This window comes from Oryctolagus cuniculus, chromosome 12, assembly GCF_964237555.1.
Source record: "Oryctolagus cuniculus chromosome 12, mOryCun1.1, whole genome shotgun sequence".
In the NCBI taxonomy this organism is placed as follows: domain Eukaryota; kingdom Metazoa; phylum Chordata; class Mammalia; order Lagomorpha; family Leporidae; genus Oryctolagus; species Oryctolagus cuniculus.
The window spans coordinates 1492523-1518925 of record NC_091443.1 but is presented as its reverse complement, the minus strand read 5'-3'; the positions used below and the strand labels follow the sequence as shown (position 1 = coordinate 1518925).

The window sequence follows — 26403 nt, the reverse complement described above, 5'->3', positions numbered from 1 at the left end:
AGGAAGATAGAACGCAGAATAAGCAGAAAATATTGAAAAAAGTAATTTCATAAGCTGCAGATTCAAATTGTATTTTCAATTTAAAATATCAGTATTGAAGATGTAAAAACATAACTTTAGAAAGTAGAGAAAATAGAGCAGTATTAATAATGTGAACAGAAGAGATAGAATGAGAATTATAAAGAAATGCTAATTAGAAGGAGATACTATAAAAAGAAAACAAAAACTTCAAGGAGATAAAATTACAGCGACAAATACGAATGGTTTAAAGTAGGTGGAGCAGTAATTTCTTTAAGAAATGAACTGTTACACAGCTGAGAATAGACTGACTTCAAAGGATCAGCTCAGAGTAAAGACAGATAATTAAAAAGGCTAAAACTATAAAGATGATAACGGATAAAGAGAGGAATAGCACAGGTTCCCAGGGCTGAGCGAGGTTGCGCTGTGGAGACAGAATTCTCACGTGCAGGGGATGGGCTGTGGCTTCCTGATGGGTCAGGGCCTGGGGCTCGGAGCTCCCGGAGTCGTCGCCCTGGCACGGGACAGCAGGGACAGAGGGGCAGAGGGCAGGGTCTCTCCTTTGTCCCTCCCGTGACTGCTTCACCCTCACACATGGGAGGCCTGGGGGCCGTGTCCTTCACTGGGCAGCGCCGGCCAGACCCCTGGCACCAGGAACGCTTCCCAGACTCGGGCTGGACAAACCCTGGTCACACAGGTCAGCGGAGGGGCCCCTGCCCGCCTGAGCAGCTGTGGGATTTACCCCCAAGACTTCCTCACACCAATGGACAGAAAGCAGCCAAGCCGGCGTCTTGAGGCTTGATCCCACGTGGCCATTGTCCCCCCAGCCTGGCTGTCTTCTGCGGTCATCTTTCCTCCCGCTGGGTTGTGCGGGTTCGGGGGGGACGGGAACAGCCCTGGCCTTGAGCCCTGCCCCTGCCCCGGCTCTGGCCCGTCCTCTGCCTGCTGGAAGAGGAGGGCGATGTGCTCGCTGTCCACCGTTCTGGAAAAGCTCTCACAAGCCCAAGGCAGCATCCAAGCCTGCAGATGAGGTGCTGCAGTTGCTTCCGTTCCAAGGGCTCCTGCCGCCCAAGCAGGGACCCGCTCCAGGTTTCGGTTAAGGATTCCTGTGGTCTCAGACCCCGCGTGTCCTCCTGGCCTGGACACACGGTCTTTGCAGCTCACAGCTGGCCGTTTCGGGCTCCCAGATGGCAGGCCAGCTTACTCCCAGTGGCACCGGCATCCATCATCATTACCGTTATTTATTGTGACTCAAATTCCCCTTTCCATTTGTGCCGCATCTTTCATCCCGGATTCTCAGACACCTGCTGACCGCCTGGGCCAGGCAGACGATCCTGGCCTGCAGGGATTCGGAAGCCACGGTGTTACTCTGCTGATAGGAGAGTGCGCAGGCTGGAGCGTGTCGTCAAGAGGAAATGAGGCTGCCTTGGGTGCTTCGCGTCTCACGGCAGAGGCCCGACGTCTCGGCTCCTGAGCTGTCCTCAGAGCACCCCAGGCACGTGGTCCCCCACGTCAGCTCTGCGACTGCCACCCTTTCAGGGCAGGCCGCTTCTTTGTGAATAATAGGTGGAGTGTGTGCTCCTGAGCTTGGAGCTCTGCCCCGCGAGCTGTGGGGTTTCCTGGGAGGAACCCTGGGTACAAATCTGACCCTCTCATACATGCTGACCTTCCCCGTGGGAATCCCTTGCCCGCCCAGCTTTCGCAAGTCCCCTAAATGTTTATGTGGGATTGCTTCCAACGCTCCATCTTCGCTGATTTTCCCTGGGCACATTCTTGTTAACTGCCTGCCGCCTGGCCAGCTGCGGGTGCTCACTGTAGGAATCCCAGAACCTGAACCTGAACGCGGCACCTAACCTTCCAGGCCTTCTCCTTGACACGTAACAGTGGGCCTCTGAAGTTCACAGGGATAGGTAAGAGGTGATGCTGATGGAACCTCTGGGGACCGTGGGCAGGTTCTGGTAACAGTGACGGGGAGACAAAGCCGGAACTTTCTAGACCAGGTCATGTCTGAGCAGGAAAAAATACAGAGATGAAGAGTTATGAACGTTCTACAAGAAGCAGTTTGCCTGGTGGTGCGTACTGAATGGAGCTGAGTTCCGTGAGATTTGGGGCCGCTGAGGGCATGGTTCATCAGCTATCGGGGTTCTGTTCGAGTGGGTCACGCGGAGCAGGGAGTCGCCACCTTGGGTTGCGGTGCAAGTGAAACGGGAGATTAGAGCAGAGAGTGGGAGAAGGCAGGTGACCCCCTCAACTGCCTGAGAGGTGGACACGATGCGGGTGGGACAGGGTGCGGGACGTGAAGTCAGTGCCAGGCCCACTGTTTCTTATTTTGTGGCAGTGACACAGCCTGACATCGTCTGCCGACGGCGCTCAGAGCTCGGGAGGTTTAGAGTGTGCACATCACAGACTTACCGTCTTCCGTGGGCTGGAACAAGCAGGAGCACAGGCCGTAGGACCTACTGTAAGTCCACACGGCAAAAGCTGTGTGGGGGCTGTGGAGGAACAGCCGAGCGCACCGGAGAAGACGGTCGAACCACGGAGATCGGGTCGAGGCCCTGAAGGTCACGGCAGTTGGGGTGTCTGGGGCTGTGCTGGCCCTTCTCCTGTGGGTGAAGGCTCCCCTCCTCCCCAGAAGGACTCTCGTGGGCTGTATCTCTCCTGGGCAGTGAGGAGCCCACTGCTGTTGCGTATCTTGTGTCATTTAGTCGTCCTTGTGGCCCTGCAACACGTAAGTCTTTGGGGTCTCCCAGTAAGGAAACTGCAGAGCCAGAATCGGAATTCCTGTCTCTCCTGCCCTGCTTTGCTGTGAGTTGAGGAAATTAGAACTAAAATCTCTTAAAATGCTCTGGCTGGGAGTGTTCGTGTGCGCTGTGTGTTCTCAGGTCCTCAATGAGGAGGACGTGGAGAAGCACGAGGGGAAAGTGCTATCTATGGTCACGTCGCTAGTTCAAGGTGAAATGGCTCGGAGAAACTGTCTTGGTGGTGCACACACGGCCACGCCCGAGGTCAATGGCCGGCTTGTTAGCAGAGCGGCGCTTTGAGCCCGGTCTGCCCAGCTTCAACTCCCTGTTCATTCCAGCCTTGGGCTCCTCGCAGGGTGGGATGGAGCTGCACAGAGTTGGAGCCCTGAAGCTGACAGCCGCTGACGCTTGCTGACCCAGATGTTCGTGTGCGGGGGGCCCGGGGGAGCCAAGCACAGCACTCCCCGAGATCTGTCGTTTTAGGATGAGGCTCCCTGGCATGGGACTGAGTTCCCAGCTCGGTGCGGGCCTTGGCGCTCTGCCTGGTCCTGCCAGCCTGCTGCACTAGATACCTCCTCCTCGGTTACCGGAGGACTGGCTGCCAGCACCACCAGCTCACGTTGGATGGGGGTGGGCCCTGGGCCCTGGGCCACGGCCCCTCCGCGGCGTGTTCCCCCTCAGCTGGGTCACGAAGCACTTGGCTCTCCCTCCTCGGGCTCACCTCCCCGTGGGCTGGGCCGTGCCTCTTCCGTCTCGTTTTGGCCTCAGCTCTATTTTGAATATCTCTTGGCTGTAAAATCACACGTAGCAGTGGCTTGTAGATGTGGGGGTCCATTGCAAGTACAGAGGTCTGATTAGCAAGCAAATCCTTTAAGAACTTGTGCAGGAATGAAGCTTTGGGGACCCCCAGCAGACTGGTGAGCCGTTCGGTCCCAGCTGCGGCGTCCTGCCTCCCATCTCCCAGGCGTCCTCGGGTAGCCTAGGGGAGCGCGAGGCTGCGGCTGCAGATGGCGCCTGAGCGTGCCTGCAGTGTGCCCTGCAATGCTGGGGGAAGGGAGCTGAAGGTGAGAGAGGCTTCTTCTAGGCCTCACGTGGGGCTCTGTGGTCCAACTGTCGTGTCCTGTCGGTCACAGAGGGAAAGCAGCGTCTGTTGCATGGAGGCCATTAGAAGAGGCCATCCCTGACCGGCCACTTGACCGTGAAGACCACCGTGCAGTAACGGTCTCAGATGTCCTCTGCGTGGTCGTCTCTGCCATTTCCTTGACGCTCCAGCTGAGTGCCACGAAGCCTCAGTCTTGTTTCAGGGGCGCCATTGGGATTTAAGAAACTGCGGCTTGGTTACTATTGGGAAGGGGGAGGCAGCGACTGTGCACAGTGAGACGCCCCAGGGAACAGTGAATAATAAGAGCTGATCTCCTCCAAGAATTGCATGCAGTAAAATTGAGGCATTTAAAGGAGTTAAAATAGCTTCAGTGTTTTCTTTGCCTTTTTTTAAAGATTTATTTATTTATTTTTTTGGAAGTCAGTTACGCAGAGAAGCAGAGATTAAGAGCTTCTATCCGCTGATTCACTCCCCAAGATGGCTGCCATGGCCAGGCCAAAGCCAGGAGGTTCTTCCAGGTCTCGCACGTGGGTGCAGGGGCCCGAGGACCTGGGCCATCCTCTGCTGCTTTCCCAGGTGCACTGATAGGGAGCTGGATCAAAAGTGGAGCAACAGGGACTCGAACTGGCGCCCAGCTGGGATGTAGGCACTGCAGATGGTGGCCCAGCTTCAGTGTTTTCCAAGGACAGCAAATCACAGAGCCAGGATACTGGGGTTTTGAAGACGACAGCTGAGGTGGGAGTCAGTTCACACCCCTTGGGTAGCAGAATCCAGAAGTTCAGGAGGCAGAGCTATGGAAGGTGAGAGACAGAGAACTGCAGGCAGCTGCCAGCTGTGGGAGGGGCAGTGCGCGACAAGGAGGGGTCTCCCAGAACCAGGGCTGCGGGCTCTCCATGAGGCTGGGTTTGGAGCTCTGGGGTGGGGACTGGACCTGGCTGGGCATCAGTGGACAGGGGACACTGGAGGGTGCAGGTGTCTGTGTGGTCCTGGTGCCGCTGGCCCCTTGGAGGGAGTGCAGCGTGAAGGCAGGGCTGCACCCCCTGCAGCCTCCAGCCGCGTTCCCTGGAACTGGGCCAGACGGGGGCTCTCTCTGCTTCTCTTGCCTTCCTGTCTTTTCCTCATGCCCCTCGTTGGCAGACCTTCTTGGAATCCAGCGGGCGGAGGAGTCTGCTCCCTGCAGTTTGCGATTTGGACCACAGGAGAAAATGAGCGGAAAGCACGCACTTCCTGGGTGCCCAGCACACACGAGCGTGGTGCTCGCCCGGCTGTGTGAGACGCTTTTGGAACACAGCGTGGCTGCATTGTTTCCGTGGGCAAAGGATGCATCCTCCCCCCGGGACACTCCGTACGCACGGGGGAAGACGCTGCTGAGGGCCACCCAACCCCAGGAGCGCTCGGGGCTTGGTTCCGAGGGCTGCGTTCACACGCGCGTGCCCGCCACACAGTGCAGCTGTGGGAGGCGCAAGTCAGAGAAAATCCCCCGGTCTCTTGTCTGCAAACTGACTGCTTCAGGTACACCAGCTGCTTCTTTAGATATGTTTCTAGAACCATGCCTGTTTTAATTCGCAAGATAATACATTTTAGGGTATAATTTATAAACTCACAGCATCTTCCTGTGGCAAAGGATACAAATGATATCATCAGGTTTTAACATAACAATCTCATGTTACTGATGGGCCATAATAATTTAAACAACTCTCCCGTATTATAAACAATAGATAGTTATTCTTGGTGAATTCCTCTGCTAATTTCCTTGAGATAAATTTTCAAAAGCAGTCAATTGACCCAAATGTTGGGTGAATTTATATTTGATGCAGATTATGGCCAGATTAATCTCTTTGGAAAAGGCCCAGTTGGGGCAGGTGTTGGCCTGGTGACGGGAGGCTGCCCTGGATACCTGCATCCCATCGTGGAGCGCAGTCCTGGCTTTGCTCCAACTCCCACTTCCTGCAGATACCCACCCTGGGAGGCAGCGGGTGACGGCTCAAGGACTTGGGTCCTTGACACCCACGTGGGAGACCTGGATTGAGTCCTGGCTCCGGGCTGTGGTCTGATGCAGGAAGTTAGGGGAGTGAACCACCAGATAGGAGCGAGCTCTTTTCCCTTTCCCCAAAATAAATAAATAAATAAAATTTAAAAAAAGAAAAGTCAGAGATTTAAATTCCTACCAGTAGTGGGTGTAAGCTCTGGGTCCTCATACCATTATTATCACTGTGCACTATTAACCTTTTGATTTTTTGTCAATCTGGTAGGCTAAACATATAATTTTGTACTCTGACTTCTACTTGTTACAGCTGGTTGAAAAGGAAGACATTTTACTCCTGCTTTGCAGACTTAAAAACATGAGGCAAACAGAGACTGAGGGACACACCGCCCCATGACTGAGGGGCAGGGGTTCCATGCTGGGTGCCCAGTGACCAAACCCGGCTCTTCCCTGGGCTGTCAGCCTCTGCATTCCCACTTCCAGGCAGTCCTCCTGGCCTCGCCCTAAATGTGTGTAGCATAGCCTTGGGAAGTGGTGGTGCCTGGTGTGAGTGCCCTCAGGGCTAACCCTGGGTGCGCCTGGCCTTTCTGAAGGTGACATCATTTGAAACCCACACAGTAGGATATGGGCACCTAAGTACTAGGTCGGGGCACCCAGCAGCCATGTCCTGCTACAGGTGAGCTTAGAAGGGGAAGTTTGCATCTGCCCCATTGGAGCTTCAGTTTTGCTGAGCTGTGGGCGTCGTCCTCACCAACACTGTTTCCTCCTCTCAGCTGTCACTAGTGGTCCTCAAGGAACACCTGGGACGCAGCCCGGAGCTGGGGCCTGTCTGGTTGTCACAACGGCCAGGGTTTGGTAGCCACGCCGGTCCACGTGGTCCACGGCTCCTGGATCAGATGCGAGTGGTTCCCTTGTCTGTAGATCTGCTGTTCAGTTGGCTTCTGGAGCTCCATGTGTAGGGGTGTAGCAAGGGCAGAGACCAGCACCCAGCTGCAGTAGGGCGGGACAAGAGGCCTCCCAGCAAGGCACTGTGCCACCCGGCGAAGCTTGGGTGATGGCTGGCTGCAGGCCATATGGGAGCGTTTGGCCTGCTCTGTGGCCTCTGCAAACATGGGGCACTGGCGGCATCATTTCTTCAGGGATGGTGTGACGCTGACCTCGGCATGGTGCTTCCTTGCAAACTCTCGTTCCTAATTTCTCCTTCCAGAGCGAGCTGGGGCAGCACAGGCCTCCTCTGAGCCAGGCCCTGTGGCAAGTTTGCTGTCCTCAGACCACAGCCTCTCAGCGGAGGGAGCTCAGGTGTGCAGAGTCAGCGCCTTCTGCCCTGAGCTGACAAAGGCACCTGTGCAGACGTGGGCCTCTCGGTGGCTTTCATTGTTTCAAACCCTGCGGGATGGAGCAGAGTCAACACTGCGTGGAATCTGCACTTTACTTGATTTTAAGAAAATCCAGGACTTTTTTGGATGCGTAGCAGAGGCTGTGTGTTTGGATGAAAATGTCAGACAAGGGACTGGTGCTGTGGCTTAGTAGCTGAAGCTGCTGCCTGGGATAGCAGCATCCCGTATGGGCACCTGCCTGGGTCCTGGCTGCTCCACGTCCAATCCAGTTCTCTATCAATGTCCTGGGAAAGCAGCAGAAGGAGGTGCTTGGGCCCCTGCCCCTCATGTAGGAGACCCGGGTGAGGCTCCCTGCTCCTGGCTTCAGCCTGGCCCAGCGCTGGCAATTGTGGCCATCTGGGGAGTGAACCAGCAGGTGGAATCTCTCTTTCTCTCAAACAAATTAACTGAAAAGAGAAAAGAGGGCTGCGGTTCTGCCCTGTGCGTGGGGCTCTGTGAGGAGTGGGCTCAGGGTCTTCAGTCTCCGCCCTTTGCTCCCACATGACGATGAGAAAAGACATGTGACCCAGGCGCTGTGGCTCTGTCCCCCGCCTCCTGGCCCCACTCAGCCACCCAGGAGGCTGCCGCGCCTTCCCCAACAGCCGGACGGCGGCCGGAATGTTCTCGTCTGGCGGCTTTTGTTCACAGGTTCCTGTGTGGAGGACGGACGCGAATTTAATCTAAAAGTGCTGAGCTGTGTGCTGCCTTGAGCTCTTTCCTTGTGAGTTGCTCAGGAGTTCTCAGATCCTGGCCGGGAGGTGCAGGACATTGCAAGACCCTCCCGGTGGAAGGCGCTGGAGAGGCTGCGAAGGGGCAGCGGGCTGTGCCCGTACCTCACGGCTGGGCCCAGGTCACAGGAGTCGTGTGGGCTCTGTGCCCGTACCTCGCGGCTGGGCCCAGGCCGCAGGAGTCGTGTGGGATCTGTGCCTGTACCTCGCGGCTGGGCCCAGGCCACAGGAGTCGTGTGGCATCTGTGCCTGTACCTCACGGCTGGGCCCAGGCCACAGGAGTCGTGTGGGCTCCGTGCCCGTACCTCGTGGCTGGGCCCAGGCCACAGGAGTCGTGTGGGCTCCATGAGTGGTCGGCGTCTGGGTTCTGGAGGGTGCGCGGTGCACTCCACCTTGCTGAGCCTGGCTGTGGAGATGGAAATGGAAATCAGTTGCCTGGGAATGGGGGCGGCGCCGCTGCTCAGCCCTGTGCGCCAGTGAAGGGTGCAGGGTGCGGGGCTCCCCACGCCTCCCCCCCCCGCCACTGCCTGCACCCAGAGCGGAGTCGGGACCTGAGGACGCCGTTGCCTTCTCTGACATCGCAGCTTCGAAAAAATATTACTATTTATTATTCCCAAATTTAGGGTTATTAATTATATCAGCATAAACCTAATTTATGCCATCATAAACAGCGATAATAAATGCTGCCAAATGCTAATCCCCAGCTCTCGCCAACTGTGCCTGGAGTTGATGGGTCCCCTCACTTCCCAGAAGCAGTAAATCAAAAATGAGTCCGCGTTGCGGAGCCATTGATCACGCGGCGCGGCTCCGGGGAAATGCGCCGGTTTTGTTAAAGGCTCGGCTCCTCCTCGGTGGCCGGATGACTGCATGCTGGCGACTCTCCTCCCCTCCCCTCCTCCCACCCACGGAGGGGAAGCCATGGGGCCGGGGAGGCTGGAGGGGTCGACAGAGCCCCTGCTCTGAGTACCTGCAGATGTCCCCCTTGGGCGCCGTGTCCCCGCGCTCTGAAGCTGCACTTGGAAGCCTGGGTGCAGGGTGGATTTGCTAGTCCTCAGTTTCCCTCACGCCCACCCCGCATTCCGTGATGTTCCCTGCGTGGCTGCCTGAGGCAGGTGCCTGCAGCTGGAGGGGCGAGCGGCCCCGGGGCACAGGGGCTCTGCCTTCGTGCAGGCAGAGGGAGCCCATCCCTGCTCCATCTGAGTTTCTCTCTCAGAGATTTGTTTGTTTGAAAGGCAGAGTAGGACACAGGGCGGGAGTGGGCGCGAGGGAACAGTGTCTTCCGCCTGCTGGTTCCCTCCCCAGAGGGGACCTCATTGCCCACCCCCCCGCCCCGTTCCTGTGCTCCCCTGGGCTCTTGTCCCCCTGGATGATCGCCGTGAGAATTCTGATCCGTAGACTCGGGCCGAGGGCAAATCCGGCTTCCTTCCAGCTGTGTGGCAGCGGACACGCACTTGACCTACTTAACCTTGCTCCCGTGTTTTCAGCTCATTAAGGGCACCTGGACCCTTACCGCCGTGACTTGCCGGATCACGATTAGCATCACCGTCAATGCCCGAGGTTCAAAGCTGAGGACTGAGCCGGGCTTGGTGCCTGCGTTTCCATGGCCCTCACTGCTCTGCACGGCCAAGCGGAGCTGTGGAAATGGTCGCTTTCTTGCTTCCCTTGTGTGGTGTCTCAGGTCCCTGGATGAGCCCCGAGTGGGTAGGATTCCGCAGGGAAGGCTTCTGAGTAGACTCTTGGTGAAGCTCTGGTCGTCCTTGTGCTTGGCCGTGATGGAGTGGGCCCAGGCCTGAACGAACTGCACAGAAAACGCAGCAGGCGAGGGCGCCTAGAACGTGGGCTGCAGCAAGCGCCCTTTTCCTTTAAACAGACGTGGTCGGTCCATTGGCGTGGACGGAACGATGCGGCTCCTCTCCCTTAGCAACTGGCGACGGTGGGCCCGGAGCCTCCCTCAGGGCGCCTCTGGGGTTGTTGAGGGAGCCTGTGCCAGTGCAGCCTGTGCCAAGCCCAGGTCCCTTCTCCACTCCGCCCCAGCCTCGGGATCCAGAGAAACACAGCCAGTGGGAGCAGAGACTCTCTCTTCCACGGCAGGCCAGAGGGCACTGGCCCACCCAGGGCCTGATTCTCTGTGATTCTGGAACCTTCTGCCCACCAGGTGGGAACTGTAACAGGACCTGTAACGGTTGGTGATGCAGGCCCCCTCCCCGGCCTGGCCTCAGGTGGCCTCTGCCTCGGTCACTTCCCTCTGAGCTGCCCTAGCCCTTGTGAGTGAGTCGGTGGCCCGGTTGCCCCATTGCCCTGCTACCTTCTTGCAAATGGGCCTCCATACGCTTCCTCCCCAGGAAGCGCGTTCTCCTCTATTTACGGCTCCTCCCTGCTCCCCGCCCTTCCCCCGGCCCAGTAACGGCCAAGGAGATAAATAAGAAGCGTAACTCTTCTTGGCTATTATGTTTTTTGTTACTCTGCATGGTCATATATATAACAGGGAAACAAATCTTATTGCTGAAGTCATTACAATAAATAAAAAGTAACGGAGCCGAGCGGAGGGCAGGGGCGTTGCCAGAGCAGTGACTGATGTGCCGGCACCATCTCCCAGCCGTGCCGGCACCGTCCCCGGCCCTGCTGGCACCGTCCTCCAGCCCTGCCGGCACCGTCCCCGGCCCTGCGGACGCTCTGCCTGGAGACGCGGCCTCCTAGGACAGCAAGAGCTCTCGAAACACGCCCGGGTCTGTGAAGGGGAGACATGGCAGAGATTCGCGGAGGGAGCAGCCCTGTGCCCGCGGGGACAGGCACAGAGCCGAGTCCCCTCGTCGCCTGAGCCCGGGGATGGCACCAGACCCCTCAGCCCGCTGCCCTCTCACGGTCCACAGACCTCCCCTTGGCCCCGTCGCCTGTGGGGCTCCGAGCGGAGGCCACGGTGCCTGCCTCGGCGGGACACACGGTGTTCACCAGTCCCGGGGCAAAGGGCCTTTCTCTCCGGCCAATCTGATTTTGCCCCACAGCGGTCAGCGTCCAGTTGTCCTCTGGCCTGCAGTGGAAATGCAGAGCAGTTATTTTTCCTCATCGACTGCGGCCGTTCTCTACTCGGGAGAGCCGTCTTTCCCAGGCTTTCCTGTTGGAGCCGTCTCTCCCTCCGGGCGCTGAGCTGTGTGTTCTGTGTTGAGCCCAGCCCCAGTGTGGTACCACTGTGTGGCTTCCTTCCCGTCCTGGTGTGGATGACAGGCCAGGCTCAGAGGCCTCGCCGCGCCGCTGAGCGTCACCCTTCAGCCTGGTCCCTGCTGCCTCAAACCCACTGATAAACCCATCACGTGGCCACGCTCTCCTGAGTCACCGTCGGAGCCTGGTCTTGGGCGCCAACACGTTTGAAATCTGGGACAGGCAGAGTTTGGACAAAGATGCCGCCGCCCTCCCGTCACCACCGTCTCTGCTGCCACCACCATCCACGATGAGAAAATGGCTGGCATTCATCGACCACTTACTACACGCTTCCCGGCACTGGGCTCTCACCCCAGTGGCTCTCACCCCAGTGGCCACCCCCCACAGCCACCCTCTGCGAGCGTCCGTGTCATCCTGCCGTTACTCATGAGAAAGTCGGGGTTAGGTAGCAGCCTTGGGTAGAGAGGATGTGACCGTGGCTGGCTTTCTGTGTGTGGGCGGTTCCTGCCTGCTCACCACTGTCTGCCTGTCTCAGAGCCCTGTGACGTCACTGTGGAAGGGCAGCTGTGTCTCCAGGAACCCAGCCTCACTCCAGCGTTCTAGAAGAGAACCCAGATGCCCTAACGGTGTAGTGGATTCTTAAAATCTGAGCTCCCACAGCATTAGAAGTAAATTTGAAGTCTAGGTCTGAGAGTCTCCCCCACTCCCCGGTGGCCGTCGCAGGACGAACGTGTTTGTGGCCTTCGGAGACACTGAAGTGGGGGCTTCTGCGTGGTACTGAGGAAGACGGGGAGCACATGAGCTTGGACACAAGTAGTAAAATGAAGGAGGGGCGTGCAGGAGGCCCCTGAGAGTTGGCAGAACAAAGACGTCTCTAGGCCAGCGTTTCACAGACGTAGGCAGGCTGCGGGTTGGTGCTGAGAGACGCCTGCATTAGACAGCGCTAAAGCCTAGCTTTGGTAAGGGGTGTTCATTGCAGAACTTCTCAGTGCTGTTGAAATGTGAGCAGTCCTGGGCCCCGCGTGGGGATGTCAGTGGCCCTCCCGGAGCTGCTTGAACGGGCCCGCCTTGGTGATGCGCTCCTGGGTCTGGGAGCACAGGCGTCTCTTCGGCCCAGGGATTTCATTGCTTTTGGCTGTTACCCCAGTGGTTGGATTCCTGGGTCCTGTGGCAGCTCCTAGTTTTTCCAGGAGCCGCCATACTGTTTCCATGGTGTCTGCGGTTATTACCTTCCCACCAACAGTGTGTGAGCGTTGGCTCCGTTCGGCACGCTCACCGGCATTTGTTGCCTTTTGTCTCTTGGTAGCAGCCGCGCTGCCTAGAGTGCGGCGGAATCTCGTGGCGGCTTTGATTTGTCTCCCCGATGCTTAGTGATGTTGAGCTTCGTTTCTGTGATCTTAATTGTCAGTCTGAATGTCTGCCTTTGAGAAACGCCTGGTCAAATCTGTCCATTTGTTGTTATTGTTATTTTGCTGTTGAGTTTGAGTTCCTTACATGTTCTGGTTCTTGACCTCTTTTCGGGTATAATCGGAGAATATTTTCTCCCGTGCTGTAGACGGTGTGTTCACTCTCCTGATTGTTCCGTTTGTTGTGCAGAGGCGCCTTAGTTTGATGAAATCCCATTTGTGTATTATTTCGCTTTTGTTTCCTGTGCTTTGCTGGATCTGATCCCAAAAGCTCTTTCCCATTCCAATATCCTGAACTGTTTCCACTACGTTTCCTTCTGGGAGTTTCAGCGTTCAAATCTTACATTCAGGTTTTAATCCGTTTTGAGAGACAATGGTCAGGTGTGATCCTGCATGAGTAGTTGAAATTGAATGGTGTCTTTCTTTTCCAGTGTGTGTTCTTGGCACGTTTATTTGAGGTCATGTGGCTACAGATGCATAGGTTTGCTTATAAGGGCTCTATCAAAATATCAGTGACATTCTGCACTGAACTGGAAAACACACTCAAATTTGTATGGACAGCTACGGAACACCCTGAGCAGCCAAGGGGGTCATGAGAGAAAGCAGCAAAGGAGGAGTCACTCGGCACCTGACTACGATCTATCCCAGGCCTGCAGGAAGGGAAGCAGCATGGGGAGGCATACAGCAATCCACAGACCAACGGGACCGAGCAGCAGTTCTGAACCGGCCACTGTGAATCCAGAGTTTTGTGCAGTGTGCCTGGTGTCTAGTAGCACTCCACAAAGGCCCAAGAAATTAAGATACAAAATGTAAATAAAGCTATATAAAAATAATAATTAGTCATGGACTTCATAGTCAAGACAATGAAGATGGAGAGGACACAGGAATGTGTTCTCTTCCTGACGAATCAATGACAGCCTCGGTGTCTGCAGGCCCGTGTCCCCACACTGCGTTTCTGGTGTCCTCTCTCTAACTGTGCAGGCCTCTCTAATGAGCAGTCTACCTCTTCAGGTATTTGGCTAAAAAGCAAACGAGTGAAGTTCAGCCCAGGTGAAGATGCACATTGGATAGAAATCGCCAGATTTTGACTGGTTCCTCTGAACTGAATTGTGACTTTGATAAGATCTAGGGGAGCTGTATGCGTGAAGAGATGGCCTATGCTGATGTGATGTCAGGATATTTGATGCTGGCATAGTGGAATTTTTTTACCCTAAATACAGTGTTGACTGAACATGCCCAGAGCTTGGGCTGTACTTTCCAGTGCCAGGGCACAGGATCCCCATGCCTGTGGGCCTTTACTGGGAGGGCTCTCTCAGAGGGAGATTAATTAGTGTCTATCACCTGTGGTAGCAAGCCCAGCGATGCAGACAGTGAGACTCCCTTCAGCGGTCATCAAGGTCACTGAAGCCCCTCTGATCTAATGTGGGAAGGCTTTTTCTTTTAACGTAATTCAGTATCTAGCTATTAATCTAACCGTCTTGACACTGAGTTATTGCATGTTCTAATTCAGTGGATTTGCCATCAAGAGGCTTGCCCGTAATGCATGTAACACAGTGGATATCCCTTGAAAAACAATGCATTCCCCTTGCGTGAGTCACTTAAAGCGACTGAATAGCACAGAATTGATTTTATATCCAAAGGAATATTCAGAATCACTTGGCTCAACCTAATCTTTCACTTCGTGATTTGATGCTATTTGTAAAATTTACCCAATTTCCTAGCAGATGAGGTCAAGCCCATTTGGCCAGTGGTATTTCCATGAACGCACTTTCTCTCAGACAAAAACCCCATCCGTGTTACTCCGCAGAGTGAGCTACCAAGGGCTGCATTCCTATGACTTGATTACGCAACCGTGAGCTCTTAGGGGACCTCGTGCCGGCCCAGCTTCCATCCTGAGCTAGAAATGTCTTTGTGCTGTCCACGCCGTGTGGTTGGAGTCCGTGTTCCGGCACTGCCAGTGTGCAGCTGTGGGCCTCTCCCGGGGTGTGTTCTGTGGCTGATAGTCCTGTTACAGAATCAGCTGTTGAACCATCTTAAAACATCTCCCCTTGGCTGGCGCCGCGGCTCACTAGGCTAATCCTCCGCCTGGGGTGCTGGCACCCCAGGTTCTAGTCCCGGTTGGGGCACTGGATTCTGTCCCGGTTGCCCCTCTTCCAGGCCAGCTCTCTGCTGTGGCCCGGGAGTGCAGTGGAGGATGGCCCAAGTGCTTGGGCCCTGCACCCCATGGGAGACCAGGAGAAGCACCTGGCTCCTGCCTTCGAATCAGCGCAGTGCGCCGGCCATAGCAGCCACTTGAGGGGTGAACCGATGGAAAAAGGAAGACCTTTCTGGCTCTCTCTCTCTCACTGTCTAACTGTCTGTGAAACAAACAAACAAAAAGAACATCTCCCCTCAAAGCTCCTACTCCGGTGCCGTGACTGAGCGGGGGAGCCGCTCCTCGTTAGACAGAGCTAACGACCACTGTGATGCCTTCCCCCAGGAGTCTTCCCTTCCCCGGGGTGTGCATCTGCAACCCCTCAAACACGTGCCTGTGGCGTGGTTTGGACTCTTCCACACCTGAGGCCTGTTTGAATCGCCTTGTTCATCCATCCGTTCAATAAATGCCTGCTGCACGTCTCCCGGGAGAGACACTTAATCCTGTGTGAGGTGGGCACAGAGCAGGGAACAGCCGGGCAGTGTTAGGAGTGACTGATGGCTGCAGAGAGGCCTAGGAAGGGGCGCCTGATTACGCCGTGCTCCAGGGCTGCTCCTGAGCCCTCCGCATGAGAGTAGGGGAGGGTTAGGCAGCCCCCAAGGGGGTGCGGGCAGCCGGGTCGGGGGCCCAGAGAGCATTCTACGGGCAGCACGTCCAGAGTCCAGTCACATCCCGGTCCTGGTTTGCTGGACGGCTCAGGCTTCAGATGGTCACACCACCATTCAGAAAACCCAGATGCTGGCCCGAGCCTGAGACCAAGCTCTCCTGATGCCTGGACCACGGCCGCTCCCTTCAGTGCATGGCTGAGGGAAGCCGCTGATTCCTGTTTTCTGTTAATCACCACTGACCTGCTGGTTTCCTGCTGCGTCACCGTGTGTGTGGTTGACCCGGGTGGATGGAGTGCCTGAGGTCACACTTACCAGGTTTTCTCCGGGGAGACTATGGGACACTTTGAGCCTTGAACCTGACGCCCACTTGATGTGGCTGGCTGCTGATTTCATGGGCCTTCAGCGCTGACAAGAGTTCTCCCGTGTCTTTCACGTGTCATTGATAGGTCTGCTGAGCTCGAGCGAACCACTCACACTGTACAGGAAGACGTGGATCCCGTTAGTTGTGATCACTCAGCCTCTTCCTACTCCATTTCAGAGCCGCCATTGAACCGGTCTCTGCACAGCTCGCAAGGATGTCCTGAGAGACAGCTCCTCGCTGACAGCCGCTGGGCTCCGTCTCCTGTCTAATCGCCTGCCAGAGCGCGGAACGCAGCTGGGGCGATGTGCTGAGTCGTCCTTGGTGCTGGGGTCTGTGATTCCTGCTTCCTTTTCTAGGCTCCTCCCACCTCCCCGTTCATCCAGAATTTGCTGAAAGCCAGTGCTGAGTTCGCGGGTTTCTTCCGGTTTTCCCCTAATTCCCACACGGGGGGTGTCGACCTCATTGTCCCCAGCTGAGGGCAGGCGCAGACAGCGTCCTACAGCGGGAGAGGAGCCCCCCGCTCCTGACTGTGCGATTCCGGCCTCCGTGGCGCCTCTGGTGATTGACAGCTTGCACCAGTCATGCTCTGTCCCTGGGATGGACAGCTCCGCCGGCTTGTCGGCACGATTCAGTCTGGGGTGTGGGTGCTGCGGTGCCCACATGGATCATGGTCTGTTGACTTCACACTCTGTGGTACCCATGGAGTTCTATCGGAGTGGGAGTAGATCGTAGCTGCTACGGGGTCTGGAGCGTGTTCACGTGTGACGTGTTACAGAGAATGCGTCCTGCACGTGTCAGGCACCTTCTGACGTGACGGCGTCCACACTGATGATCTGATTCAGGAGGGAGGGAGAGGGCCCTGGGAATCTGCACTTTTAAAAGATAGTTCTGAAAATCCGTTAATTCTCTGGGAGAGAGAGAAAGCTGAGACTGAGATGAGAGGGGAGGGGAGAAGCCTGAGGAGACTTGAGGGAGCTTGCCCACGGAGTGGGTGAAGGAAGCCGTGCCTGTGGCCATGGCAAGGCAGCAGACATCCCTTTCGAAGTTGGCCCAGTGCAGAGATGCACTGTGCTCATTTCTACACATGGGATACACAAAGCAGGGCACACAGTGGGGACAGAAACCAGCACGGCTCTGCCAGCTATGACTGCAGCTCTGCGGTGCAGACTGAGGGCTCCCTGGAATCAACCTAAAGGCCCTCATCAGAGGAGTCCAGGCTGTCTCATGGGTAGGGAGAGGACGAATCAGTCTCGGGTAGTGGCCCAGGGCCGACCCCGCCAGGGTTGGGTTCTGACCGGTCCAGGTCCAGAAATCTCACGAGCCAGCTTGGCCAAAGGGTTTCTCCCTGTCCTCGCGAGTCAGGACAGCAGGCTGACCGGGTGAGAATCAGCTTTGTGTGCCTGGCGCCTGAGTGCAGCAGCTGTCAATGGAGGTGACCCCCAGGGTAAATTGTGAGGGTTCCCGTGGCATGTTCATGCTGGCAGGAACAGTGCCGTCTAAGACCCGGGGTCCGCCCTGAGGGGCTCCTCCATGTGGCATCAGCCTGAGCCACCGGGAGCCCGGAAGCCCCAAACAGGGTGCCCAGAGCAAGCGTGGTAATGGGCCGGCCCCCCAAGTGCAGGCCCGCTGCCCCCGGAACACAGGGCCTGGCACCGACGCTGCCCAAGTTGGGTGGCAGCTGCTCCGCCATGCATGCTGTCTGCTCGGTTGTGTGTTTTGTGTTTAGTGTAGTTTGAGAGAAATGGCGATCAGTTAAGGAAAGAAACCACTTCCGACTTTCTTGTCACCGGATGATCTTGTGGTTGACCGAATTTCTGGCGTGGACCCTGGATAAAATGTTTTTCATGGGCAGAGGGAGAAGAGGAACGGTTCACAGAGTGAAATTATAAAGTCTCATTTTGCAAAGATGGTGACAAATGGGCTAGACCTTTTTGCAACCTCCATAAGCAAGAGCAGAAATTGCATCAGGGTGAGCGTTAGTGTCTTTCATGAGACATTTTAGTACACAGCGAGCCGTTAATTAGGCAGTATTTCTGCGAGTGGAGACCAGGGCCTCTCCAGAGTCCTGGATGACATTTCCAGCTTTATGCCGCCATTCCATCTTTCGTGTTGTTTTAATTTTTCAGTCTGTTCTGGGCATGCAGGCCTGGAGTCCAGAAGAAAGTAGGTCCTGCAGTTTCTGGGACCATTCGTTAGGTGTTGGGGTTCACGCCGTTCCTGCAGGCTCACGTCTGTCGGTGTGATCGTTCCGAGGATGCTTTCTGGGCCCCACGCCATGGGCAGCACACTGACGGCATCTCTCCGTGTGGTGGGCGGGGTCACGGCTGGCCTGACGTCCACTTCCGTGTTGCTGATTCCTCTGCTTCCCAGCTGTGTCCTCTCTGGAAACCGAAGCTTTGCTCCCAGACATTTTGGGCTGCAAACTCGGTGAAGATACAACAGAAGGTGGTGCAGGACACCCCCACCCCGCCCCGTTCTCAGCCATGTCCACGTCAGGGAAGGGGCTCAGTGTTGGGTGGGATGGGTCTGTGCCCGGAATTATGCAGATGAGGGCCCTGGGATCCTGGGGGCTGGTCCCGTGTCACTGGGAGCTTGTCTTTGCTGTCAGCGTGCTGTACAGTTCGCTGTGTATTATTTTTTTATTTAAAGATTTATTTCTTTGGAAGTCAGAGTTACAAAGAGAAGGAGGGGTGGGGGTGGGGGATCTTCCATCACTGGGCACTCTCCAATTGGCTGCAATGGCTGGAGCTGCACCGATCTGGAGCCAGGAGCCAGGAGCTTCTTCCAGGTCTCCCACGTGGGTGCAGGGGCCCAAGGACTTGGGCCATCTTCCACTGCTTTCCCAGGCCACAGCAGAGAGCTGGATCAGAACAGGAACAGCCGGGACTAGAACCGGCGCCCGTGTTGGATGCCAGCACTGCAGGCAGCAGCTTTACTCACTGTGCCACACACAGTGTGCCCCCTCTGTGTATTTTTAGAAGGTCCCTAAATAAACTGATTAAAGGAAGGGAGCTGAAACAGTTGCGCCAACGTGGTGGTAACATTTACAGGAATTCAAATGCAACTTTGGGCGTGTGGAGCCCTCAGTGTCCGCACTCTCCCGGGAGGACCGGGGGGAGCACCTGCTGTGCCCAGGGCCACCGTGCAGCCTTGTCCTCGCGGCACCCTCAAAGGCAGAGGCCGTGCATTGAAGGGAAGCTCTAGGAAGAGTCAGGTCCCGCCCACCCCTTGATATTCCTTAGTTTTCTTTCTTGCTTGCTATCCGCAGGGCTCCTCCGCTGCTGTACTTAGACATAATCTACTTTCTGGTGTCCCTATGTCTCCTGGACAATATTCAAAAGATACACGCTGTGCTTTTAGTATGTGCTTAATTGTTACTTTATGAGTTAATTTCTCCGCTGAGAAAACCGAGCAGCAGGAACACAGTTGTAGAGGAGAGCTCGGGTAGACAAGGACGCGCACGCTGACTGCGGGGTTCAGCCAGGAGCGTGGACCCCAGCATGGCGTCTGGGACCAGCGAGCGGTGAATCGCGCCTGGAGGCAGAGGGCTGCAGGAGACCCCTTCCTGGCTCGCGACTGTGTAACTCTGCCCCTTTGGAGATGCGTGTTCTTCTCTTTCACAGAGGGAAAGAAAACAATTGGGAGGCTGATCGCCCATGGAATGTTCTAGAAGAGCTGTGTCTTTGACGGTGATGCCAGGAGATGTGGGAGGGCAAGAGTGCACTGGCTTCACAGAAGGGCTCGGACGCACACGAGCGTCCCGGCTGCCCTGGGGCTGCTCACGAGGACGCCCAGGTGTGAACGAGAAAGCAGGGTGGGCTCCCTGTCCCCATTGGCCAGGCTCCTGTCACACCCCAGCTGGTGTGGCCTCGGGGGCCCTGCCTCTGCCCTCTTGCAGGGCTGGCTTCTGGGCTGGGTCTGTCCTGGCCCTTGGAGAGGGGAGGCTCCATGGCTCCACGTGCGCAGCTTCTGGGTCACTGCTGGGCAAGAAGGTGCTGTCATGTCTCTGTGCAGGTGTGAGTTCAGAGAACTGTGTGTGCACACTTGTCTCTGTGCAGGTGTGAGTTCAAAGAACTGTGTGTGCGCACTTGTCTCTGTGCAGGTGTGAGTTCAAAGAACTGTGTGTGCGCACTTGTCTCTGTGCAGGTGTGAGTTCAAAGAACTGTGTGTGCGCACTTTTCTCTGTGCAGGTGTGAGTTTAAGGAACTGTGTGTGCACACTAGGCTGTGAGCCCCACTGCGGGCTCAGCAACATAGCGGGGCCCGGCAGGCCCTCAGTGCAGATCCCACAGATGGGCGATGGCCGCCAGGCTTCACCGACAGTGTTCTCTGTGTCCCGATGCTCGCGGCTCTGGAATTCTAGGCTCTGTTCTCGCCGTGTGGGGGCGCAGCCTTGAGCCACGTCCATGCCCTTCCGTTATCAGCGCTAACAGGTCCCTTGCAGGACATGTCAGTTTTGGAAATCAGGCTTCCTTCTTGCTTTGTCCCTACGCTCGGCTGCTTCTGATGCCAAGAGAGCCTCCCTTGGAAATAAAAAGGAGCTCAGGAAAGATCGGGCGGTTGCAACAAACAGCAGCAGTACACAACTCTGATGAGTGTTCCTCACCCTGGCCCAGGCCGGCCTCGGGGGCAGGCAGCTCTTCATCCTCTGATGATCCCGGCTCCAGGGCGCAGTACGATGGAGCCCCAGCGTTCGTCCTGGGAAGCAGTGCCTTCACTGACTTGGCCAGTCTTTGCATCGCCAAGACGTCGCGTGTCAAAGCATCATGCCAGTGCCATCGTGTGTCGGGGCGAATGCGTGGACGGCCGGTCATTACTGCAGGGCCTGTGTTTCCACTGTGCTGTCCGCAGGATTTGCTCAGCACCCAGAGGCAGAATTCGGGGATGGAGGGGATTAAAGAAACAGGGAAAACATTCACACACATGGGATTATTTGGTCAAGGGCCAGACCCTGAGGCAGGTCTTAGGAAGCAGAGACGGTGTCTTGTCCCCACAGGGCGGTCAGCCTGAGACCCCAGCAGATGCCCCTGCCCGGATGCACTCAAGCCATGGCAGGGAGTGAGCTGTGCAGGCGAGAACAGCACAGAGAACCAGCTTCGCTCCGGAGGTGCAGCAGGTGGGCAGTGTTTCAGGAGATGGCGGGCTGAAAGGAGCCGCGAGGGGGTGATGCCACCGTCTGTCTTGTGACACACCATTTACAGAAAGGCATTGTTGAGCCAGGGGTCTGCCCAGCATTTCCTGCGACAATGCCACGTGGTCTTGTGGCAGCCCCGTGCGGGCAGGGCCGTGCTGAACGGCCTTCTCTGGACAGGGAAACTGAGACTAAGAAACTTACTCAGGTTCTCCGGGTGTTAGAGCTGGGGTGGGAACCCGGCCCGCCCTGCCGTAATGTCCCAGGACCTCCATCAGCAGTGACCTTGGTAATGAGTAAGCAGGAGAGCCCACAATGGACGCCATCTTCCAGAACTGGGCCCCGCCCCACGACGGCCGGGCTGTCTGGGGACTGTCGGTTTCTGTGTCCACTCACCACCAAGGTGGTCTTGGACAGGTTTCACGAAACTGAATTCATCCCAATCCTCATCTGCACTGTAGGAGCTGCTGCCCGTGCCCTCGCAGGGTTAGAGGAGTGACAGCACCCAGGGGGCGGCCGTGACCCAGTGTGCGGCGTCCACACGCAGGGGTGGCTGTGAGCCCAGTGCACAGTGTCTATACACAGGGGCGGCCGTGAGCCCAGTGTGGGGCATCCACACGCAGGGGCAGCCGTGAGCCCAGTGCGGGGCGCATGTCCACACACATGGAACAGCCGTGAGCCCAGTGTGGGGCGTCCACACGCTGGGGCAGCCATGAGCCCAGTGCGCAGCGTGCACGTGCAGGAAGTGGCCATGAGCCAGAGCGTGGCGTCCACACGCAGGGGCAGCCGTGAGCCCATGTGCGCCGTCCGAGGACTTCCCAGCACTGTGTCCGGCCGCAGCGTCTGTCTGGGCGGTAGGCGGGGAGGACGCAGGTGGGTGTCTCTGTAGCTCACACTGACCTTCATACTCCTTAGTCCTGGTTAACAAGATTGGTTTCACTTAATCCCTCAGCCCGAGTGGTTTTGCAGCATCTCACAAGCTGTAGGACTCGACGTGCATTTTTAAATACTCACGCTAATTTAACAGCTAACGCTCAGCAGCACTTGGACTGAACCGTGGTCATTATGCAGGAACCCTGGTGTCGTGGGGTGGTGTTATCCCCTCTTGGCCCTCCCTGGCTCCCCTCTGCAGGGAGCCCAGCTGCCCCAAAGCTCCCCGCCCATCAGCAGAGCTGAGGTCCTGAGTGGCCTCTCCCACAGGCCAGCTCTGGGCCCACAGACTTGCCTCGTATCCTCTCAAGCTGGGCCGTCAGTGGTGCCCAGCACTGCAGCTCCCAGCGCTGGGCCTCGCTGTGTGGCTCAGGCTGCTGCTCCCCAGGGACCAACTCTGGGGCTTCAGGCCAGCTGCCCGGGGACCCCTCCCGCCGACAGCCAGCGGCGACACACCGTCGTGGGCCGAAGTCCATGTCCTCGTCTGCTACGGTCAACGTTGCGTCTCTGCAGCTTCCTCCCGGCTCTGGCCACTTCTCGGGCTGTGGTTTTGTTCACCGAGACAGTCTCGCAGAGGGCCCCTCGACTGGGACCTGCCTTGTGTCTTTCTCGTGGATGTGTTTCTCGGGGAGTGGACCACAGGCGTCCACGGCATCTGTCCTGTTCTGTCACAGATGCATCTCTGGCCGTGGGCCTCGCCACTGCTGAGGCTGACCCATGCGTGAAGGGCCACCAGCCTCTCCGCTCTAGAGTGACCGCCATGCTTTCTGCTGCACCCTTGCTGACCGAATTTTCCACTTGGACTTTACCCATCACTGCCATGGACAGTGGAGCTGGGAGGAGCCGGGTGGGGGCCAGAGGGAAGCAGGGAGACCTGAACGGCTGAGCCTTTCCTCTGTGGCTTTGTTATCTTGGGTCCAGCGACGTGAGGAAGTCACAGGGACCGGAGAGCACTGTGGTGAGCAGTAGGGTGTGGCCCCTGGCAGGTGCCTGCAGGCCGGCTTGTCGGCCTCACAGGGATGGGTCACACGGACAGGCGAGTGGCCCCTGCCCGACACACCCTGAGGGTACTGCAGGCCTGAAGGGCCCTTGCAGGAGGTCCAGGGCTGGTCAGTGGGGGCCAGTGTCATGTTCACAGTGTGAGGAGCCGAGGGTGACAGCCGAGAGCTCCCCTGTGGGCACTGAGGCAGGGCCACCTCTGCGGACCGGCAAGGATTCGGAGCGCGCTCCTGGAGAGAAGATGAAGCCCCGTCGCTCCTCTTAGGGCACTGGCTGCATGTTGGGTGGGTGGTCCACAGATCCAGGAAGGTCGACCTCAAGCAGCTTGGCCAGCTCCCTCTGGACCAGGAAGGTGTGGGCTCCTGCTCCTTGCTGTTCCCTGGAGGCCGCTTCCGTGTTTCCTGTGGCGGAAGGACTGAGTGGGACAGGTTGAACCCGCCAGCTGAGGACACCAGTGGCCCCCACTCGCGGATCATCTGCAGTGCACGTGCGATTCCTGGAGAGAGTCGCGTCCACAGGGCTTCCACGTCCTGGGAGAACCCTGGTGCGTGCTGTGTGGCAGCTCGCACCTCCGGGGAAGACGCCCCTGCCCAGGCAGGGACTTTGGCTTTCCCTGTTAGGTCTGGGGGACCCTTGGCGTACGCACCACTGCATTCCAGAAACCGACACCCGCTGGGTGAGTGGGCGAGGGGGAACAGCAGAGCGCTTTCTTGGACGGCTCTGTTCCTGCCCCTTCTCCTGGCTGGCCTGTGACTCTCCGGCTCTCACCCCAGGGATGTCGTTTCTACAAGTACAGCTTTGGGGGTCCCGTTTGTAAGGTTTTCCTGTTTCCACTCCAAACCAGAGCACCTGCCAGGAGTTCCAGTGGATCTGGCCTGGGGGGACTCTGGGCACAGTATGGAGCCTGCTCACCCCGGGAACCCTGGGCTACTCCCTCGGCAGGCCGGGCGTCCTAGCTTTCCATACAGTGAGGCAGGCGGGCGTTTGACCCCACGGACCCTTGGGGACCGGACTGCCTGTCCAGGATGACCGCTGCAGTGGAGCTGGCGTGTGTGGAAGTGTGGTTTTACGAGTCTCATTTCCTGTGACCTTTATTCTGCCCGCCCGCTTCTGGGACGGCGCGTGTCTGAAGAGTGGAAGAGGCCCACTGGCTTTACCCCGAATCCAATAACACCTGACCTTGCTCTGCAGCTGTGGAGTGCATTGTGTGGGTCATGAAACTGATGAGGCGAGGACGAGAGCGCTGGGAGGGGAGCTAGGGAGTGAGAAAGAGCCGCATAGCGCAGTCTGCTTACATTTAAATTAACTGATGCTAATTTATTTACTTATTATATTTATGGGATGCACCCATTGCTTATTAGCCCCTGGGCACATTTTAAGAGGATCGTAAAAAGAGACACTCCTTGTCATTATGGCTAATTAACATTCAAATTGACTAACTAACTAACATTTAAGCGCTAAGAATAAAATTGGTCATGGGCCAGTCAACATTTTCATCAAATGTCCTTAAATAGAACCCATTAGTCGCTCCCCTGTCCTCGGCTTTGCTACCTGCTGCCAAAGGCTCCGGCACGGGAGAATGCCAGGGTGATCATGGCACTGTAGCATTGCCGCGCAGCAGTTAATGTCTCGGGCAGAGCGTGGCTGGTGGCACTGGGCTTCCGCTCAGGAGAGGTTCCTGGTGCCGCTGCGGCTTCTGTGCGGGAGAAACGGACACGTCGTGCTCAGTGTTTGTCTGTCGCAGGGCTCGGGAGTAGTTTGCTCCCGCAGCCACGGCCATGCTCGGAGCTTCTGAATGAGGGTGTGTGCTGGATTGTGTGTCTTCCTACTGAGCGTGTGTGCGGCACGTGCTCAGGCCCCTGTACATCCGCTCGACTGAGACAGGCAGGGCGGGGAGAAGTGTGAGTGGCCCACGGGGACGGCTCCTCCCGCGACTTACCTAAGAGGAGAGGAGGCATCAGCCCACCCAGGTGACCTCCACACGGGCACGTGGGTCCCGCGTTGAAAAGGCGCCCGCAGGATTTCCTGTCTTTCCCAGTGTATGCCCTTGACTTCCGCCATGGCTTCCGTCCGGAGCTGGGACCTGGGTGGAGGCAGGTGGGGTTCTCTGGGCACGGAGGAGGCGCTGGGCCAGGAGGTGGCTACTCACCACCGTGGGGAGCCTCATTTCGTTCTTGCTGAGTGAGGACCAGGCTGACACGATGGGGTGGGGTTGACATCTTCATATTTTCTGTGTCTTCAATTTTAAGCTGTGACAGGTGCTCCCCGTAGGCTGACTTTCAGGGTCACTTCCAGGAGAATGAGAAGTTCAAGTCACAGATTTATGTGTTCACAGAGTTTGAGACTCAGTGAGTGCCTTTAGAATTCGGAGCGCCTGAAGTGGCTGTTTAGGCTGGACACCACCCTCGCGTGTGCTGCAAGTGCAGATGGGCTCTGGGCCTGGCTGTTCCCCTTGGACACCTGTGTTAACCTGTGTTCAGCACAGATTCCCTCTGGGAAATTCGGGAAGACAACAGCCTATTGGTCAAATTAAAAAATCATGCAAAGTGCTTCACGCTGAGCCTGGCATATGATAAATGCTCGGTACACCCTAGACGAGCGTTATTGTGGCTGATTATCAACACCAGGACGATGTGTCCTAATCATCAGCAGATACACAGGCTTCCTGTTTGGCCGAAGTACATTCCCAGGGAGCATCGCACTGGGCTGCCTTCCCCAGACACGGCACCTTGGGGTGACTGCGACACAGCCTCCCCAGCTCCCTGCGTCTCCCCTTGTGGACACATTTCTCACCAAGGACGTCAGCTCCAAGACTTGTGTGCATGTAGGCATTACCGCCCTGACTTCTGTGGTGGTCAGGCCGGGGTGTGTGTAGGGGACCCTGGGGCTGAGGCTGATGGGAATTCTGTCTCCTGCCCGGATTGTGCATCCCGAGAGCCAGGTGGGCTGGGGGAGGAAGAGGCACTGCAGCAAAGATGCACTGAAGAAGAGAAAATAAGTCGCTAACACAGGAAATGTGCGTGATCGTGGACTTACCCTGGCGAAAACCTAGACAACAGACCAGTGTGTCTGCTGGGAGTGAGGCTCTTGTTGACAACCGAGGTCCTGCCCAGCATGAGTTCGGGATGCAAGAAGAGCTTGGGGTGCAGAAAATCCAGTCCCCTCCACGGGTGTTGAGTGGCACCCTCAGGTGACCGGCAGTGGTGAGCCTCGGCACAGTGGCCGAGACCAGAGAGGGCCCGCTGGGAGGGCAGTCGCTCCAAGCTAATGGGACAGATTGTATTAGAGGCTGTTAATGTGGCTTGACAGCCGTGATCTCCAAGTTGTTGTTTTACTAACAGGCTGAGTGACAGCTCTAATAAGGGGTGGGTGCCTGAAGTTAATTAGTGTAATGGAACAGGTTTTCAGAGGGTGCTCAGGAGCCGCTGACGACTCTGAAGGGAACGAGGGAGTCAGGAGCTCTGTGTCCAGCCTTGCGCCTCCCGGAGGTGACACGAGCGGCTTGGCTGACCCTGGGCACGCCGGCATCGTGCTTGGGGCTCTGACGGGGTTTGGGGGTCTTGCTGTGCTTGTTTTTGCTTTATGCCAAATGAAGACTTTTTCTGGGGCTTTTCCACTGACAGCATCTTTTAAGACCAGCTTTTCCCACTTTCCTGTATCCAGAGAGGGG

The 26403-nt window shown here is 56.9% G+C and overlaps 1 protein-coding gene and 1 long non-coding RNA gene across 2 annotated transcripts in view; both read left to right on the top strand.

The window, feature by feature from the left end:
- The window catches only part of AGBL1 (AGBL carboxypeptidase 1), a 636726-nt gene that overhangs the window by 243965 nt on the left and 366358 nt on the right, over positions 1-26403 (top strand). The gene's annotated exons all lie outside the window — the stretch shown is intronic.
- On the top strand, positions 11546-14890 carry LOC138844586 (uncharacterized). Its single transcript, XR_011380515.1, has 2 exons — positions 11546-12064; positions 13073-14890. It is a non-coding gene; the product is annotated as an uncharacterized lncRNA (long non-coding RNA).